Source organism: Cynocephalus volans, chromosome 5 (genome assembly GCF_027409185.1).
Source record: "Cynocephalus volans isolate mCynVol1 chromosome 5, mCynVol1.pri, whole genome shotgun sequence".
In the NCBI taxonomy this organism is placed as follows: Eukaryota; Metazoa; Chordata; class Mammalia; order Dermoptera; family Cynocephalidae; genus Cynocephalus; species Cynocephalus volans.
The window spans coordinates 127,495,551-127,514,532 of NC_084464.1; the positions used below are offsets into that span (position 1 = coordinate 127,495,551).

The 18,982-nt window shown below is 35.4% G+C and overlaps 1 pseudogene; it reads right to left on the reverse strand.

The window, feature by feature from the left end:
• Positions 1–1,046: 1,046 nt before the first annotated feature.
• LOC134379150 (vimentin-like) lies at positions 1,047–2,501 on the reverse strand (annotated as a pseudogene).
• Between the last annotated feature and the right edge of the window lie 16,481 nt (positions 2,502–18,982).

Sequence of the window (18,982 nt, forward strand, 5' to 3'; positions counted from 1 at the left end):
TATGATCTCAGTTTTATCCTCGTTATCTTAGATTTCACAGTCCAGCCACATATCCATCTGACAAAACTCGTTGCCAATTTAACACATTTTTCTTCTTACTTTCTAAGTGAAGCTTAGCAGCAACCTTGGCTAAAGAAAAGCATGCAAGTATTCAGACCGAATTCAATTTAAATTTCAAAGAGACAGCACTTCCAGTATACCACTACATTTTCCTACTAAATTTACCTTTGTACTCTTTCTCCTCAAATCATCAACAAACCCTTTTAATATTCATTTGATGACCTCTCAAAACATTCACAGACAAAACCAGTGTAATCTGATAAAAACAACATCTCATGTTTCCACCACCAGTTCTGAAAACCTGCCTGCATATGCACCTACAGTATTACTCAGCCCTCTATTGTGTTCTGAAAGAGAAAGTGTGTCTACTCCCAGGACAGCTCCCACTGACCCTGGGCCTCATCCCACTTATCCCAAAAGACTTTGCTCCTGCGGTTTTATACCCACCCCTTTTCATTTGCATCACCAATTTTGCCCTCTCTATGGGATTAGCCACACACATCACAACATCACTCATCTTCAGGAAACAAAAACAAAAGTAAAACTCATATCCTGACCTCACACTTTCTTTCCTTCAGCTACTGACCTGGTTTTCTTCTCTCCATAACAGCAAAGCTCAAAAAGTGAAACTATTCTTACTCTCTCCACTTTCCTACCTTCCGTTCTCTCTCCAACCAATTCCAAGAAGGCTTTCTTATTGGTGTTGTTTCTTGGTTTGTTTTTCCAAAGATTTATTGAAGTAGCAATAAGTTAGTCAGATACTTGCTGGAAAAAGCAGTTTTAATAGTATTTAAAATATATTTTTAAAAGTAGTGTAGCACAAGACTTTGGTATAAACTAGATTATGTTGTAAACTTTTTTTTCTAAATCTTTTAAGAGAGTTGGTTCTTAGAATCTATAACTTCTTTCTATTTCAAATTTATATTGTGCTACTGAAAAACTGCAGGAAGACATTGTAAAGCTGTTTCTCAAGATAGGGATTGCTTTCATATTCTTGCTGAAAATATATTGTGTGTGCAATTTTTATCAAGATCATCATGATGCTGAGAACTTTTGTTAATAACCTGTCCATCTCCAGGTTCAGCTGTTTTAATCAGAAATGTTCTTTTTTTAATCAACCAGGAATGAATCCAGAATGGTTTCCCTCAGGTCCTGAGAAAAAAAGTTTGGAAGAGGCAGAGAAATGCTGCTCTCCTTGCCTTCCAGTAGCTTTCTGTAGGTGGCAATCTCAATGTCAAGGGCCATGTTAAAATTCTGCAGGTTCTGGAATTAACAAAGGGTGAATTCGCAAAGGTGAAAGGCCATTTCTTACTTTCTGTCCTGAATCTCATCCTGCAGGAAGCTGATAGTGTCTTGGTAGTTAGCAGCTTCCACAGCAAATTTCTCATCTATTTCACACATCTGGCACTGCAGAGACTTCTTAGTTCCTGTTAGTACATCCACCTGGCAGGTGAGCAACTGGACCTGTACTCTTTTGACTCTGGCTTTGCCTGGCACAAGGCATCATTGTCCAGGTTCAGCATATAGCCTCAGAGAGATCAACAAACTTGGACTAGTACCATTCTTCAACCTCCTGAAGGTTCTTGACAGCTATACTTTCATACTGCTAAAGCACATCAGGGCTGCAGTGAGGTCAGGTTTGGAAACATCCACATTGGATTTGTAAGCTGTTCCTGAATCTGGGCCTGCAGCTCCTGGATTTCATCCTTGTGTAGTTTCTTCAAAAAGGCAATCTCTTACAAGGAGTCCACTTTTCATTCAAGGACAAAAAGCACCAAAGAAACATTGCCAACATCCTATCTGAAAGTCTGCATGGTTTGCAAGGGTACTCTCAGCTTCCTCTCTCTGAAGCATCTCCTGCAACTTCTCTTGGATCTGTCCTTGGCCAGGATGTCCTTCTGTGCCTCAATGCTGGCCTTGTCCTTGGTGAACTAGTCCACTTGCTGTCACAGCTTCCACATCTCCTCTTTGTAGAGGTCCCCCAGACATGACTTGCCCTGCTTTTTGAGCTGCTCCAGGTTGGTCAGCAGGATCTTGTTCTATTGCCATAGGAAGTGCATCTTGTCGATGTAGGTGAAAATATCATTCAGCTCCTGCAGCTCCACTTTATGGTCGGTGCAGGTGTTCTCTAGCTCACAGTGGTGACACATAGAAGAGTAGCTTATGGCATACACGAGGCTCTGGGGGACAGGATGTAGAGGCTATAACTGGTACCCAGGAGCAGGATGCTGCCTAGGCTTGGTGGTTGTGGTCACGTGGCTCTAGCCAGAGCTGGACCATCTTGCAGTGCCAGGGCCGCCGAGCATCCAGAGGTGAGAGGACAACAACCCTGATCTGGTAGAGATGGCTGTGGAGGGTGGCAGTGGGTTGGACAACTGTGACAGCTCCGTGTGGCTTGGGTGGAGAGCGGAACAGGGGGCAGGGAGTGTGGGCCATAGCATTGCTGCTGCGTATCAGGTACAGAGACTCCAGAGTGAGTGGCAGAGTGCCAATAAAGCTTTGTTCTCTCTGCTCCCCTGAAATAGTTGTCATCGTAGTGACAGACGACTTAGACCATACTAAACCCAGCAGTCAGTTTTTTTGGCATTTTCTTTCACTTCCCAGAAGCGCCTGAAAAGGCTGACCACTGTCTCCTTTATAAAACACATACCTATCTAGGCTTCTGCTTTGCATGCTCACTTCCTTGCTGCCTCTCCTTAGAACCATTTCCTGACTCCTCCTCACCATTTCCTGACTCCTCCTCGTTTGTCTACCAGGGTTCTAGATGTTGGAGTGCCGGTGGCCTGCATCACCAACCTTCCCTGCATCATTTCATGCTTTCCTTTACCCTCAGATACTATCCATATATTGATTCAAATTTTGTGTCCAGAGTCTGGGTCGCTTATTTGAGCCCTAGAATCATCTATTCAATTGCCTCTCTTCAACCTCTGTCTCAGTGGATAATAGACATCTCAACCTAGACATGATCATAATAGAACTAACCATTGATTTCTCCTCCAAATCCATTCCCTCTCAAGCTCTCACCATCTCAGTCAATTAGGAAGTTTAGTCTGCAAAGCTAGGTGCCATTTTTGATTATTCTCCTTCTTGTGTACCTTTTATTCAATCTGCTCCTAAGTTCAGTCATCACTGTCTTGAAAATATTTCCTAAAGTCTGATCACTTATTACCACCTCCAGTGTTAGGATCCTGATTTAATATATTATTATCTCTTATCTAAAATACCTGTGCATCCCCTAATTGTATTTTTTTCTCTCTATTCCATTCCTACCTCTCTACAATCCATCATATATCAGCTGGAAAGATTTTTCAAATCATAAAATAGATCACATTTAAATCCCTACTTAAAATCCTCCACTGCTTGCCATTGTTTTTTTTTTTTTTTTTTTTTTTTCATTTTGTCCTTTATAATTCTGTACAGATTTATGGTCTACTATAACTACAGTCATACCATTATGCCAATATAAATTACTATATAAGAAGTTTGATGTAAGAGACTTTATTTGATTCATATCAAATAAATATTATCTTGCATACTGTCTACTAAAAAAATTTGTGATATTAAACTATATAATAACTCTGTAAGACTGCTTAGAAAATAAAAAGTTAAACAAATTGAAATATTAAATATTGCTGCTTACTTTTATCTGTGGTAAAGAATTAGATTTGGGCACAATGTTGAATTCTATTCTCTAGTTCTATTAACATGGATAATTAATATCCAATCATTTTTGTAATCTGTTAAAATTAAAAAAATCATTTGATTAAATGGAATACACTTAGTATCTATAATCTCATGGAAAAGAAATGAATATTATATACAATGTTATATCTTTGCACAATATTATATTTTTAATACACAATATTATATCTTTAAATACACAATATTATATCTTTAATCTTTCAATATAATGCATATATCTTTACTTCTATGAAATGGTTTGTTGCCGATTATCTTTTTTACTTAATTTCAAAATTATCCACTGATGTATCCTAAATGCAATGGAGAATAAACATGATTAATTTTATGTGTCAATTTGACTGGGCCATGGGGTACCCACATATTTGGCCCAACATTATTCTGGATGTTTCTGTGATGGTGTTTTTGGATGAGATGGACATTTAAATCGGTAGCCTAAGTAAAGCAGATTACCTTCCCCTTTGTGGGTGGGCATCATCCAGTCAATCGATTGAAACCCTGAATAGAACAAAAATGCTGCTTCTCCCTTAAGTAAGAGAGATTTCTTTCTGCTCTATTGCCTTGCAGTTGGGACACACTAGCTTTTTACCTGCCTTTGGATTTGAACTGAAACAATGGCTCTTCATGGGTCTCCAGCCTGTTAGCACCATCAACTTTTCTGGGTCTCCAGCTTGCCAATTCACCCTGCAGATCTTGGGACATGCCTGCTTCCATAATTTCATGAGTCAATTCCTTATAATAAAAACAAACAAATCTCCTATTGGTTCTGTTTCTCTGGAGAGCCCTAATACATAACGCAATAATTTTCTGTGGATTCATATAAAAACTGCATTATATTCTATTGGTGTGTGTGTGTGTGTGTGTGTACTTCTTTTAATTGAAAGTAGTCTTTAAAATTAATCACCATCAGGGAAAAAAATAAATTAAACAAAACAGTTCTTACTGTATTTCTTAACTAATGGATAGGATTCTTTTTTCATCAGTTCTGTAAACTTCAGAAATTTGGGCTGAATTGAAGAGAATTGATGTTCATTTCAGCTTCAGCATTTAACAGTTTTGATTTGCTTCTCAGTTTTGGTGTCACAATATATTGACATAGTCTTTCATATAAATACACACAGGCCCTGACTTACGATGGTTTGACATAATGATTTTTAGGCTTTATGATGGTGTGAAAGCCATATGCGTTCAGTAGAAACCATGCTTTGAGTACCCATAGGACCTTTCTGTTTTTCACATTTAGTATAGTATTCAGTTACTTACATAAGGTATTCAACACTTTATTATCAAGTTGGCTTTGTGTTAGATGATTTTGCCCAACTGTAGGCTAATGTAAGTGTTCAAAGCATGTCTAAGGTAGGCTAGGCTAAGGTATGATGTTTGTTAGGTTTGATGTACTAAATGCATTTTTGACTTACAGTATTTTCAATTTATGATGGGTTGATTGGGATGTAATCCCATCATAAGTTGAGGAGCATCTGTATGTAGTTTCAGATAGCAACTTTTTTTCCATTTTCTATGCCAGACAGTGGCAATCAGTGAAATAGTACACTGAGCATACTACCCAAAAATGTAGTATAAAATGTTTTCCATATATTTTGATAGAAATATTGATAATGAAGCCATTTTCCTGAGAAGGTCAGTGGTTGCATGATATTACAGATTGAAAGAAACTCAGGGAAAGGACAATTTCAAGATGATGGTGCTTAATGATGCTTTTTATTTGACTTATAATGCTGTAACTTTTTTATCTCATGTAAATAGAATTAACTTCAAATGACTAATTCTCATGAGCAACTGTCTTCATCCAATGCTGAAATTCTATTTCATTTAGAATATCTCATAGTGCAAAGAAAAAAAGAAAACATTCACAATTTCACCATGTAGTTTTGATTATTTTTGTTTGGTCTCAATATAATACCTGCTAAATAAGCCAACTATAGGTCATTTGTTTTTTATTATTATGGTGAAAAAGAGGAGTTTAGCCTTCTTTAACTATAGATCAATTAAATATCCAAATAATCAGTTTTCCCTTATTTCCTCTAATGCTAAGGTAAGGAACCAAGTACTAGGCATTTTCTGACCAGTTGCTTAAGAATAGTATATAAGTGTATTAAAATGCTTGATAATATAATCCAATAAGCATACTTTTTTTGAGCATAAGGTTTCTTTTTGACCTAAAGCTGATTTGATTCATTGGGTTATCAATGTTTGTCCTGTTGTGGAAATTTTACTACCAAGGAGATTCTGAAGCTGGTTTTTATGGAAGCATCAAGCAACTGGAAAACAGGTACTGATTTGAGTATCCTTTTTATTGAGTTATCTTTAACAAAGACTTTTCTCATTAGTTGTGAAAATTTCGTGAAAATGCCCATGACTGGATTTTAAATGTGATTGTCAGAGTGATAGTTTCTTAAAACCATTACTGAGCTTTATTAAGGTAATGTTAATTTGCATACTGTAAGTAAGCATCTACATTGCTGCTGCTTACTAAAGACACCCTGACTGTTAGGGAATTGCTATCATCTTCATTGTAATGTTTATTGTGGGAAGTCTGGATAATGACACTTTTCTATTGCAAACATCAAGGATTTTAGATTTTTCTGATTTTTTTTTCTGTTTTGTATATTCTGTACTTATTTCAAGCCTATCCATAAAACTTTCTGCTTTTAACCATCATATATGTTCTATTCTAAACATAGTTTTAAAATTATTATCCCATTAAAGTATTACAATGACAGCAAAAAAGCTGTGTTTTTTTTAACTTTTATATTATCAGGGAACTTGCTATGGTAAGAAGTGGAAATATTTAGTGGAATCAAATTTATAATTGGATCAGGAAATTACATTAATTTGTAGGAGTCAGTTGTTTTGTAGATATCTAAAATAAAAAGTACAGATACTGATTCATAAGATGATACATTGTTTAAAAATGTAGCTGTGTGGGCCTGCTCTGACTCATGGATAAAGCAAATGGCTTTTAGCAATAGCCATTCAGACAAAGGAATCTGGACTCACGTGATATCACTACACTCTATATTGATGTGACTGCAGCTGTAATAAAAATAGCCTTCACCGTAACACAAAAATGTCAAATAAGTATGTTGTACATTTTTCATTTTTAAAAATGGATATTCCTTAGAACATAATCCCTATTTAAAGCAAGACCAACCTGAGCAAGATACTGTGTCTTTATATGTAAAAACAAGAATAGAGATAGTATTAGTATCAAAAGTTTCCCAGGATGGTTTGGTTGAGCATCGCTTTCTTGTTTTAACTTTATAAATACCACTGATGGTTTTAACTACACATCTTAATTAGTGACACTATGAAATGATAAACTGCATAGAGCAAAACAGCTGCTGGAACAAAATCTTTAGATGGGTCATTTAAAATCTAGCTTTCATTTTGCTTCTGGTGTTTACCTAAATCTCATAACACATAAATGCTGTGTTCATATAAGTAATCTATTTTCAACAAATGGAAAATCATCCGTGTGACACAACCTTCTAGGCAAAACTGCTATTTCTTTAGGATTTATTATTTGGTCCCATGTGATGTGTTTATGAATGATATGAAGGTAACATTTACGTCAGACATAGGGTCGGTCCAGGGGGCCCGATAGTCGGCCCCAACCCACCCCATCCTCTTACCACGTTCTTGACTTCACCACAGGAAGGAATTCAAGGGCAGAGTCACAGTAGACAGCGAGAACAACTTTAATAAAATAGACAAATACAGGTTCCACGGAGAGAGTGTGACATGCTGTAGAGACTGAGCAGGGCCCACACCGAGTTTAACACAAAAGCAGGTTCAGTACAGACATTAAGTCTAACACAAAAGCAAGAAAACATAAAGTTCAAGACAAAGTGCAGGCTGGCTCAAGAGAATGGGCAACCACTTGCTGAAAGTAAGTTAGATAAAAAGTAAAATACATTCTCCTCAGCCGGGAAGTACTGGTTGCCTCCAGGAAAGTGAGCCACAACCCCGCCTTCTCCTGAGATTTGGCTTTTATAGTTTCTCTGTCTAATGAATATTCCATTAAGGGGGTGGTTTCCACTTACGTAACATTTAGTCTTGAACATGCTCATTTGGTCTCTTCTTGGAGCATGTTCTTTGGTCAGATCCTTTCACATGCACCAGGCATATTCAAGAATATTCTGTGCTCCCTATCGAGCATGCCCAGCAACTGGATTTGCAAAAGTCAGCCCCTTGTGGTCTCATCTTTCCTGTGATGGTGCTTGTAGTGCATTGAATTATGTGCCCCCAAAACTCACTGAAGCTTGAATTGTTTCCCCCAAGTTCTATGTATTAGAAACAAAGCCCCCCATTGTTAAGAAGGTGTGAAATCTTATTATGGTAATTGAAAGGTAGAGCCTTGAAGAGGTGATTGGACCATGCAGTAGTGAAAGGTGAAAAATGGTGGTCAGGGGCGTGGTTCTGAGGGCTTTAAAAGTAGAGGAGAGTTTGTCTTTCTTTCTCTCTTGTTTTCTCTGCTCTCTTTGCTTCCACCATCCTGCAATGTGAGACCCCTGGCTCACTGTTGCCAGCACCAGAAGGACTTCGGACTTACTAGCCTCAGAACCTTGTAAGCAATGAATTTGGTTTCCTTTATAAATTATCCAGTTTCAGGTATTTTGTTATAAGCAACAGAAATGAACTAATACAGTGCTGAAAATAGGTCTAACTGACAGCAGTAACTTTCTCTAGGGGAGAGCCCAGAGGAGGGAGGCTGAGACCTCAAGGAGTGACTGGAAACCCAGATGTGTGTCCTGAAACCCCAGCCCAGGGAAACTGAGCACCTCCTGTATCAACATGAAAGGTCACAATAGACTATTAACATTTCTATGTGAACTTCTCAGTCAGAAAGTTACTCTTTTGATAAAAGAAGTGGAATACAACCCTTCCCATTTCCACATACTGGCATGGAATAGAGGACAGCTGACATCTCTGATTACTGAGAAAAAAACTGGTATTTTTTAGCACCTAAAGGAGGAAGTTAGACAGCATGCAAATCTACTGATAAAGCTGTACGTAATGTGAACTTTGAACAAGTTCATAAACAAGCACCAAAGCTGAAGGAACAGTACAAAGCAGTGTCTGTCCCACTAAACTTTCGTGTGGTATATAGAAGATTAGCCAAACCTTGGGAAAGATAAATATAGCCAGGACTAGAAGAAAGATTATTCTCTTAGCCACATCCTGTAAAAATTTTCCACCAGGTTTGTATAAAAGGAAACTGTAAGCTTATGTCAGAACTTTACTGTATAGCTTTTACGGATTTTTTAATATATTTGTTATTAAGTATATAACACAGTAAAATGTATATTTTCCTGATTTTGTAATTTGGATTTGATCATTCTCAATGATTCATAACATCCTAAATTGAGCTGCCAGCCCTTCCAGAATTCCAAACCAAGTGTATTCTACCTGACTGTTTCAGTCAAGTTTTTAGTACTCAAAGTGGACAGACCCACATGAAAATTGGTTCATAAACAATATTTATTTTGTTTTCTTAATTTTTTATGGATAATTTTAATTTTATTCCTTTATCTATTTTCTTTCTCTCATTACACAATGTAAATATTTTCTGTGGTCCTTTACCAATTTCACCCTAATTCCCCCTCTCTCCCCGTTTCCCACTTCTGGTGTCCTCAGTTCTGTTCTCTTCTTTTGAGAGTTCAAGGAATTGTTGTAATTGTTTGTCTTCCTTCCTTCTTTTCTTTTCTTTTCTTTTCTTTCTTTCTTTCTTTCTTTCTTTCTTTCTTTCTTTCTTTCTTTCTTTCTTTCTTTCTTTCTTTCTTTCTTTCTTTCTTTCTTTCTTTCCTTCTTTCCTTCTCTCTTTCTCTCTCTCTCTCTCTCTCTCTCTCTCTCTCTCTCTTTCTTTCTTTCTTCAGCTCCCACTTATGAGTATTTCTCTTTCTGTGCCTGGCTTATTTCACTTAACATAACTTTCTCTAAGTTCATCTATGTAGCTGCAAATGGCAAAATTTCATTCTTTTTTATGGCAGTATTCCATTGTGTATACATACCACATTTTCTTTATCCAGTCATCCATTTAGGTTGGTTCCAACTCTTGGCTATTGTAAATAGAGCTGTGATAAACATGGGAGTGCAGGTACCTCTTCAACATGATGATTTCTCCTTTGGTTATATACCCAACAGTGAGATTGCTGGATTGTATGGCAGTTCTATCTGTAGTGTTTGAGGAAACTCCATACTGTTTTCCATATGGCTGCACTAATATACAGTCCCACCAATAGTGCAGGAGGATTCCCTTCTCCATATCCTCTCCAGTATTTATTATTCTCCATCTTTTTGATACTGGCCAGTCTAACCAGTATCAGATAATATCTAAGTGTGGTTTTGATTTGCATTTCCCTGATGCTTAGTGATGTTGAGTGTGTGTCTGTTGGCCATTTGTATATCTTCCTTTGAGAAATGCCTATTCAGCTCCTTTGCCCAGTTTTTAATTGGGTTTCCTGTTTTCTATTGTTGTTTGAGTTCATTGTATATTCTGGATATTAGTCCCTTGTCAGATGCATAGTTTGTGAATATAATCCTACCATTCTGTAGGCTATCTTTTTGCTCTGTTAACTGTTTCTTTTATTGTGCAAAAACTTTTAAGTTTGATGTAATCCCATTTGTTTATTTTTTCTTTTCTTGCCTGTGCTTCTGGGGTCTTGTCCGTAAAGTCTTTGCCCAGTCCTACTTCTTGAAGTGCTTCCATTATGTTTTCTTTTAGCAGTTTTATAGTTTAGGATCTTTTATATAAGTCTTTAATCCATTTTGAGTTGATTTTGGTATATGGTGAGAGGTACAGGTCTAGTTTCATTCTTCTACATATGGATGTCCAGTTTTCCCAGCACCACTTATTGAACAGGCAATCCTTTCCTTAATGTATATTCCTGTCACCCTTGTCAAATATTAGTAGGCTGTAAGTATATGGGTTGATTTCTGGGTTCTCTGTTCTGTTCTATTGGTCCAAGTGTCTGTTTTTATGCCAGTACATGCTGTTTTAGTTACTATAGCTTTGTTATATAATTTGAAGTCAGGCAGTGTAATGCCTGCAGCTTTATTTTTTTACTTTTCTGCCAAAGTAATAGAGGCAAGAAAGTCATAGTAAGTGGATGAATGTCTGAGGCTCCTTCACACTTTCTTATTTCAGAGTGTACTAACTATTAATTATATAAAATTTCAGTTTAGATTATCTAAATTTTGTAGTGAAATCAATCTTTAATTGGGTCTTTTGATAATACATATACTAAGTGGAGTTCCTAAACACACCATCTTTGGGATGAAAGTCATTCCCTCCACATTGACTTCTGGGAACCAAATTTATGGCAGTACTACTTTGCACAGTCTTTCCTTCTGGATGTCCCAAATTAGCAGCTACTTCTTTCAAAGTGGTGTATTTTTGAGCAGCAGAGAGAACTCTTTCTAATGTAGGAGAGATCAGATACAGTGCAGTATGAACCATTAACAATAAATAAACATTGTTACACTTTGGGATAAATTCTGCTACCATGTACTAAACATTATGAAAATATCTTTCTTATAAACTTTGTGTCATGGTTGTTTTAAAGAAAGCAGCTTTCCCACTGTATACAGTTCAGCTTTTAAGAAGATGAAACCCTTACTTCCCCTCTCAAACAAATAAATAGTGAAGTGTTATGTGAGAGTTTGGGGCTAAGAATGTCTGTCAGTTGATGGTGAAATTTGCTTTAAATAAATGAGTGCTTTTATTTTAAAATGCATTTACTTGCTGCTTTATGAGAGTCCTGTGATTTACATCTGAGAAAAGAAGGGACAAACCAATTTCTATTTTGCCTTCCCCTCTGTGGCAGTTTTGTGAGAGGGTACAAGTAATGTCTGGGATATATGGTAATGAGACTTTCATTTGTTTTATAAAGCTTGCTAAAAGAAAGAGATCAAAGTCTGTTAAGCAAAAGATTGTCTTAATTTTTCTCTTCAATATGAAACTTCTGAATATAGAATGTTTGTCTTTTAATTACAAAAGTACATAGTAAGAAACATCAAAATGGCTATCTATAAAAATTTGAAGAGCAGTGAAACCACATTCAAAACATTTTCAAAGTTTTATTCAATGTAAGTGTAATACAGTTTCAGATATTTGCAATATCACTTGATTTATAAATATATTGACCCATGTAATATTATGAAGATATGTTGAGATTATTTTAAATATTTAATAAAATCTTTGAGTAGGTAAATTAGAAAGTCAATGAGTAATACTTCAAATTCTAAATTAGACTTACACATGGTTATAGTTTTTAAACTAGCTGTAATTAATGATGAGTTAGAAACAAGGAATATTGGTATTTATTTTACTGTCTTACCTCACTGAAGTTTAGGCTAGTAAAGCTTTTGTAATTTTAAAATGTCCTGGAGTATAACTGCACCAAATTTATGTACCACATTTGACAATCATAATCTTCCCATGAGGTTCCCCAGATTGCTTGTTTAGCAATGTCCCTTTTAGCCTAATCCACTCCTCACCCATCACCATTTCTTCTACCCACTACTCCTACCCTCCCCGACAACTACCACTAAAACACATACCAAAAGACTCCTGGAAATAGCTGCTACAAAATACAGCCTGCTAGCATTGGTAGCTAGCATTGGGATAAGCCCTGATAACCAAGTTGAATTTATAGAGAAAGTAGATAATGTACAATGTATAATGAACATTAAATATGAAAATTTTAAATTTCTGCCAAAATGTCTATTTCTTACTGGCCGCACACTATGCATGTACATAAAATTCATTGGCATTGGTGAGAAAACCAATATCAATGGGTGTATGAGAGGAGTGGAGGGTGGTGTTTACTTTTAGGAAGGAGAAACTTAATATTCTTGATTACAGGCCTATTATCTGCTTCAAGATCAATGTCTGCTCCAGGGCTTAATACTCCTAAGCCCTGTAATAACCTTCTGACAATTATTGACATACGTCCATTGTACTGACATACAATGATTTTTCTACAAAAACACCACTTGGGTTCCCAGAATCCCTTCTATTTTCCTTCCTCCTTTGCAAGGATTTCTCAATGTGTCTTCATTTTTGGTAATGGAAGTATGACAGAAAAGGAAAAAAGTTTCTTGGACTATATGAAGACTTTCAGCATCAGTTTCTATTCCCACCTGTGTCACTTTTCCCTGACTCTCTCACTCTCATTCTCTGTTCAGCTTTATTCCCAGTCTGGTCCCTTTCTCACTTCATTTGAGTCTGTATGTTGTGTATTGTTTCATATGCCTTTAGTTTCTTTTGGTTGACACTTTTAAGGCTATGGCATTACTCAAATTTATATAGTTTTGAAAGTGTCTACCATGATTCATATACTCCGCAGCAATACAGATGAGTTGCCATTGAACACTGCAAATTGGGGCAGTCTATTAATCTTTATTTGTCTTCCTATCTTAATACGAGTTACAGAATAAAACAACATCATGTCAAGTTACAGAATAAAACAACATCATGTCAAGTTACAGAATAAAACAACATCATGTCATAATTTTAGACAATGTACAAATAAATGTTAATGAAAAACGTATTTACGGTAGATCAAAAATTACATTTTGCATATGTAACAACACTGCCACAACACAGTTACTTGAACTAGTTTGGTTTCTTTTAATAATACATTTAAAAATTCATTTTGTGAGTACATGTTGTATGATCCTCTTTCTAGTAGATTCAAGAAAAAGCATATCTAATCTATGAAAATAGGTATCAGAAGAATTTCTGTTTATGGAGAATGGAGTTTGAGTGCAAAGGCCCAGGAGAAAACTTTGGAATGTTTAGCATCTTGATTGGTTACACAGATGTATACATATGTTAAAATTTATTGAACTAAACATATAAGATCTGTGCATTTTACTCTGTACATTTTACCCTATTAAAATACAAAAATTCCTTTGGATAGCTGTAATATTAATTTGTCAAAGTATCAGTTATCTTCTTCCACTATGCCATGTCTTTTTAATTGCTTTAGCCATTTCCAAAACATTGGAAACTTTTCTGCTCTTTATTTGGATTTGAAACAATAATTTTATTGGATGTAATATTTTCTCACTATTTTAAAATTTTATTTAAAATAGTGAACTAATGTAACTGTATATATATATCCCTTAATAGATATTCTCTTTGCTTTTCCAATAGTACTTTTTTCCACCTCTCACTTTTTGGACAAGCAAATTCATCTTTTACTATCTTGGCAGTACTTTAGATTCACTCCATTCCTTTGACTTTCCTCCCACACATAGAAAATGTGTTCTATAAATGAAACAACCAGATATCCAGTCCTGAATACTCACAATGCAGTCCGAAGCAAATACTATACCTTCTGGGTAAGTAACATGACATTTTTTCTAGGCTATTATCCATTAAACTAAGATCTTTCTGCAATTCTTTTGGAGAGACATCTGGGAAAATTGCATTCTGAATTGTTCTTAGAATGTGTGATTATATTAGAGGCACATAGAAGATGTTAAATGTACAGAAGATTGTTTTTCAAATCATTTAATGGTAAACACAGTGCAGGTTTACCTTATGATTTTCTGATGATGACAAGAACGATGCTGATGGTGGTGGTGGAGATAATGCTATCTCTGGGCCATCACTCTACTGAACTCTTTTAAATACGTTATTGTATTAATATTCTCGACAGCTAAGGGAGATAGGTATTATTATCATTCTTGTAAAAAAATAGCAAACAGAATCATAGGGTAATCAATTTGTCTTGTTCTTGTGCAGCTCTTTTAGTAGAGCTGCAGTGAGAGTGCTTGTTCTCTAAAGAGTCCTCCTGAAAAATGGATCCATGTTCATAGAAAGTAAAGTGCGGAAATCTGAGAAGTCTTGTTTGCTTCATCCTGCTGTCCATCTCTTACAGTCTTTCTGTTTGGTCAGATGAAACAAACAACAAAGCACCTGCAAAGAGACAGCTTTGGATAAATTGTTGCACAGAAAGAAGGATTGAAATTCCAGAAAGAGACAAGAAAAGTATACTTGAAAAAACAGAAGTGGTTTGGGGAGGTTGTGGACTATTCTTTCTTAGTCATTCTTGTAGACATTTCTTAGTGAACCTGCCTATTTAGCAATGTGTTTGATATAGTGGGAGAAACAATGAAGTATCTGCCTTATTTAAAAGAACTTACAATCAAGTTTAAGAGAGAAATCTGAATAATGTAAAAAGTAACTAATACTCAGAGTAGAAAATAATTCTGAGTTTTTCAGGAATACTGAGGAGGGGAAATAATTTTCAGATGGAAAGGCCACAGAAGGCTGGACTTTGAAAGAGGAGGTAAGATTCAGGTAGATATAAGAAGGTCAGGATTATGGCTATAAAGTAGATTGGGAATGGGAGAAGAAAATATGCAGGGGAGTGGGAAAGAAGATATGAGATTATAGTACCTATTTTTCCAGAAACTTGGAATCACCACTGGGTAACAGTAACAGAAAACTTTCCTTTTCCTAAGATCTGGAATGTGATTGTTGCTTTAATTCTGCTCAGAGGACTTAGCATGTGTTTGCAAAACTTATTAGAGGTGCATGTGTGTGGGGAAAACAAAATGAAACACTGTGTTGACAAGAGCTGTCTGTAAATGTCTAGATTTGGACTGGCTCCATTGCTCTTGGCTTCAGACTTCTGGAATATACAAGTCAGGTTAGAAAATGTTACTAAAGGGTTTAAGCAATAGTTTTTAAAAGGAAAACCACTAATATATTTCATTAAGTAAATTAGTAAAAAATTTACAAAAATATGTGGGTAGCTTCCTTTTTTACTGTTTTCCTAATGTGTTTAGAATTCTTGTAATATTTTCATATTACAAAATGTTTAGGTTTTTATATGAAATGTAGTATAGAACATTCAAAAAAAGAAAATAACAATCATCCACAGCGTTGCTTTTCAAATACAACATCTCTTAGCATTTTCTTGAATTTTTCTCCATTTTTTCCCCATGAAGAAAAATTTGAAGTGGTGAGATGAGAATACATTTATTTTTTGGAACCTATATGTTTGTCTGAATAAAGTAACTTATGTAAAAGGAAAGCATAAAAACTATTTTAAATTTTTATAATTCTCTCTATATAGCTAGGTAGATATCTGTGTCTTTGTACATAGAACAATCTTTGGAAAAGTTTACACCAAACTATCAAAAGTTATTTTCCATGGACAGAAGTTTGGAGTAGGGAGAAAGGAAATATATGAACACACCCGCACACACACAAACTTACATTTACACCCCTCTCTTATTGGAAACAGCACACACTACTTGTGAAGGTTTAAAAAAAAAAATTCAAAAGGCAGGACTTGAGCCCTCAATTGTGAATCCTTTTTTTGACTTAACAGTTTAATATAAAAATAAAATGAATGATTAGGTATTTCGTACTCTTTAAACATATAAAAATCATTTCTATCTAAAAATCATGGAGAACTAGTTAAGGTACATTGAATATATTCTTTAGCAGCGTAATACATATCTCCACATCATTGCCTGTCTGCATTGAGGAATTAGCCTCCACTAACATGGGCAAAGTCATCAATTCAAAAAAATTGAGTGCAAAATGAGTTTGTATTAGTATGTTTGCAATTTGGTCTAAAAAATATAAATAAAACTTTTAAAAATTGTTAAATGGATGTATAAGCCTACTAATTAAATTCTTTCAAATAAATATGTTATAGATTGTAAATTTGGGAGGTTTTCTTGTTTGTTTTTGTTTTTACTTTTTAGGTAGAGAGATAATGAGGATAAAATGGTTGTTAACCATGGATGATTTTGCCCCCCAGAGGACACTGGCAATGTCTGACAACATTTTTTGTAGTCACAGCTCGGGGAGGGTGCTACTGGCATCTCGTGAATTGATGTCAGGGAAGATATTAATCATCCTATAGTGCACATTCAGTCCCTACAACAAAGAATTATCTGGTTATAATTATATCCCTATAGCCTAATTCCCAATTTCATTGTACTTTATCTTGATTTTTAAATGTCTTCTTGTAGTTTCTTTTTTGTTTTAGTTCAGTTTTAGTTTGAGTTATTTTTAAAATTTCAGGAATATATATTTTAAAATAATAATGCCTGGGATATGGGCATGGGTGTGACAAATGGGAACTCACCCACACTATAATTCCAACTTTAAATTGGCACAACTATGGAAATGTGTATAGAAGGCTTTACAATATATGAGCACATGCCTTTGACTCAGATTCATCCAGTTTTCAAGTTTGAAACTTCATCGTATCATACAACCTGTTGAGAATCCTACTCTGATCTGGGCTGGTTACTGTCAAGGACTGATGCACAGTGGTCATCCTGGGATGTCTCTTGATGGTTTTCCTAGGCTGAATTCACTGTTCCCTGAATTCTGTATTTCCTCTTTTTGGTTAATGCTCTTATTTTGGTGGTATGAATCTTCTAGCATATTCTGAGGAAATGGTGGTAAATTTTCTGATTCCTAACCTGTTAAAAAAATCTTTACAATAACTTACTAATTAATTGACACCTCTTTCTTTGTTGTTCCTCATAACCATTCCTACAAGCTTTTAGAATCTTTTTACTTGGTAGACTTTCTAGTCTACAGTCTGTAGTCTGTATCCTTTGGGTCTTGGAAAGTTTCCCATCACATTTTTAAAAAAATTACAACCTCCATTCTCTCTGATATCTCTTTCTGAAACTTTATTATTTGGATATGGGGCTTCCTGTATTGAGGCTCTTATATTTAATCTTTTTTGCTCTTACATTGATCTCCTTGCATTTTTGTTCTATCTTCTGCAAAAGTTTCTTAATGTTATTTTCCAATTCTTCTATGGAGATTTTTATTTTGAAAATGCTCTAAAATTTTAAAAGCCTATTCTTAATTTTTTAATATTTATATCTCTATGTCAATAGCTAGAAAAACTGGAACATAATATCAGTGGAGAAATGATTTGCTGATGGTGAAATAGAAAAAAAAGAATACCCATATGATAGTGGGAGTTTTTCTGGTCATTATAAACTTAGTTGCTCAGACAACTCAAATTTCCTGATAAGTAGATATAAACAATGCATAGGTGTTGGCTTCCATTGAACATGACAGCCACTACTAAGGGATTTGTTTTAGGTAATCAGGGAATCAGGCTTTCTATTGGGGGCATAAATAACAGGTTACAGGTTAAGTAGTGGGCAAGTGAGCAAAAGGGTTAGGCAAAATCTCCTCAAACATAGTTTGGAAAAATCAGTTGGTGGTTTATAATTTAGTTGTTCAAAAAATAGCTATGATTTTGAAGTTGTATTTGGAATTGGGGGAGTCAGGGTGGAAACACAACAGAGGTTACATTTGTAAACACTCAGGGTTCTGTTTCTTCTTTGGGTCATACAGTTTTGATCCAGTACCCTGGAGAGCTCCCAAGAAAGGCAGTAGCCCTAAAGTCCAGGTCTTATTGAGGTCTCCACTGGTTTCTCCCACATGAAGAAATTGTCTGCAGATGCTCTACTTAGTCACGAATAAGTAGGTTGTCATCCCCATTTCACCTATGAGCTTTTGCTTTTTTCACCAAAATTGAAGGGCCAGATCTTAATAACTGATATAGGGCTTGCTAGAGTATTTTGTCTCCAAAATATTTTAGTAGACTAGCTTGGGGAGCCAGAGTATGTTCTCCAAATCATGGGATGATTTATCTTCTGGAATTTCTTTTATTTTAGGATGGGGTATAAAAAATAAGCTCATGGAAAATTTACTCAACCTTACTACAAATTAAAGAAATGTGAGTTAAAGCTAGGTATATTTTTTGTTTATCTGTTTGAGAGACATATAGATAATAACCTCTGGTGATTGAGAAGGTTTGGGGAATTGAGCCCTTATATGTAGTAAAAGTAGTAAATTTTAATTTTTAGAAGGAAATTTGAAAATTTATATACAGATGCTCCTCAACTTATGATGGGGTTACATCTCAATATGCCCATTATAATTAGAAAATATTATAACTCAAAAATACATTTAATAAACCTAACCTACCAATCATCATAGCTTAGTCTAGCCTCCTTAAACATGCTCAGAACACTTACATTAATTAGTCTACAGTTGGGAAAAATCATTTAACGTAAAACCTATTTTATAACAAAATGTTGAATATCTCATATGACTTATTAAATACTGTCCTGAAAGTGAAAAACAGAGTAGTCATATGGGTACTCAATGTATGGTATCTACTGAATGCAT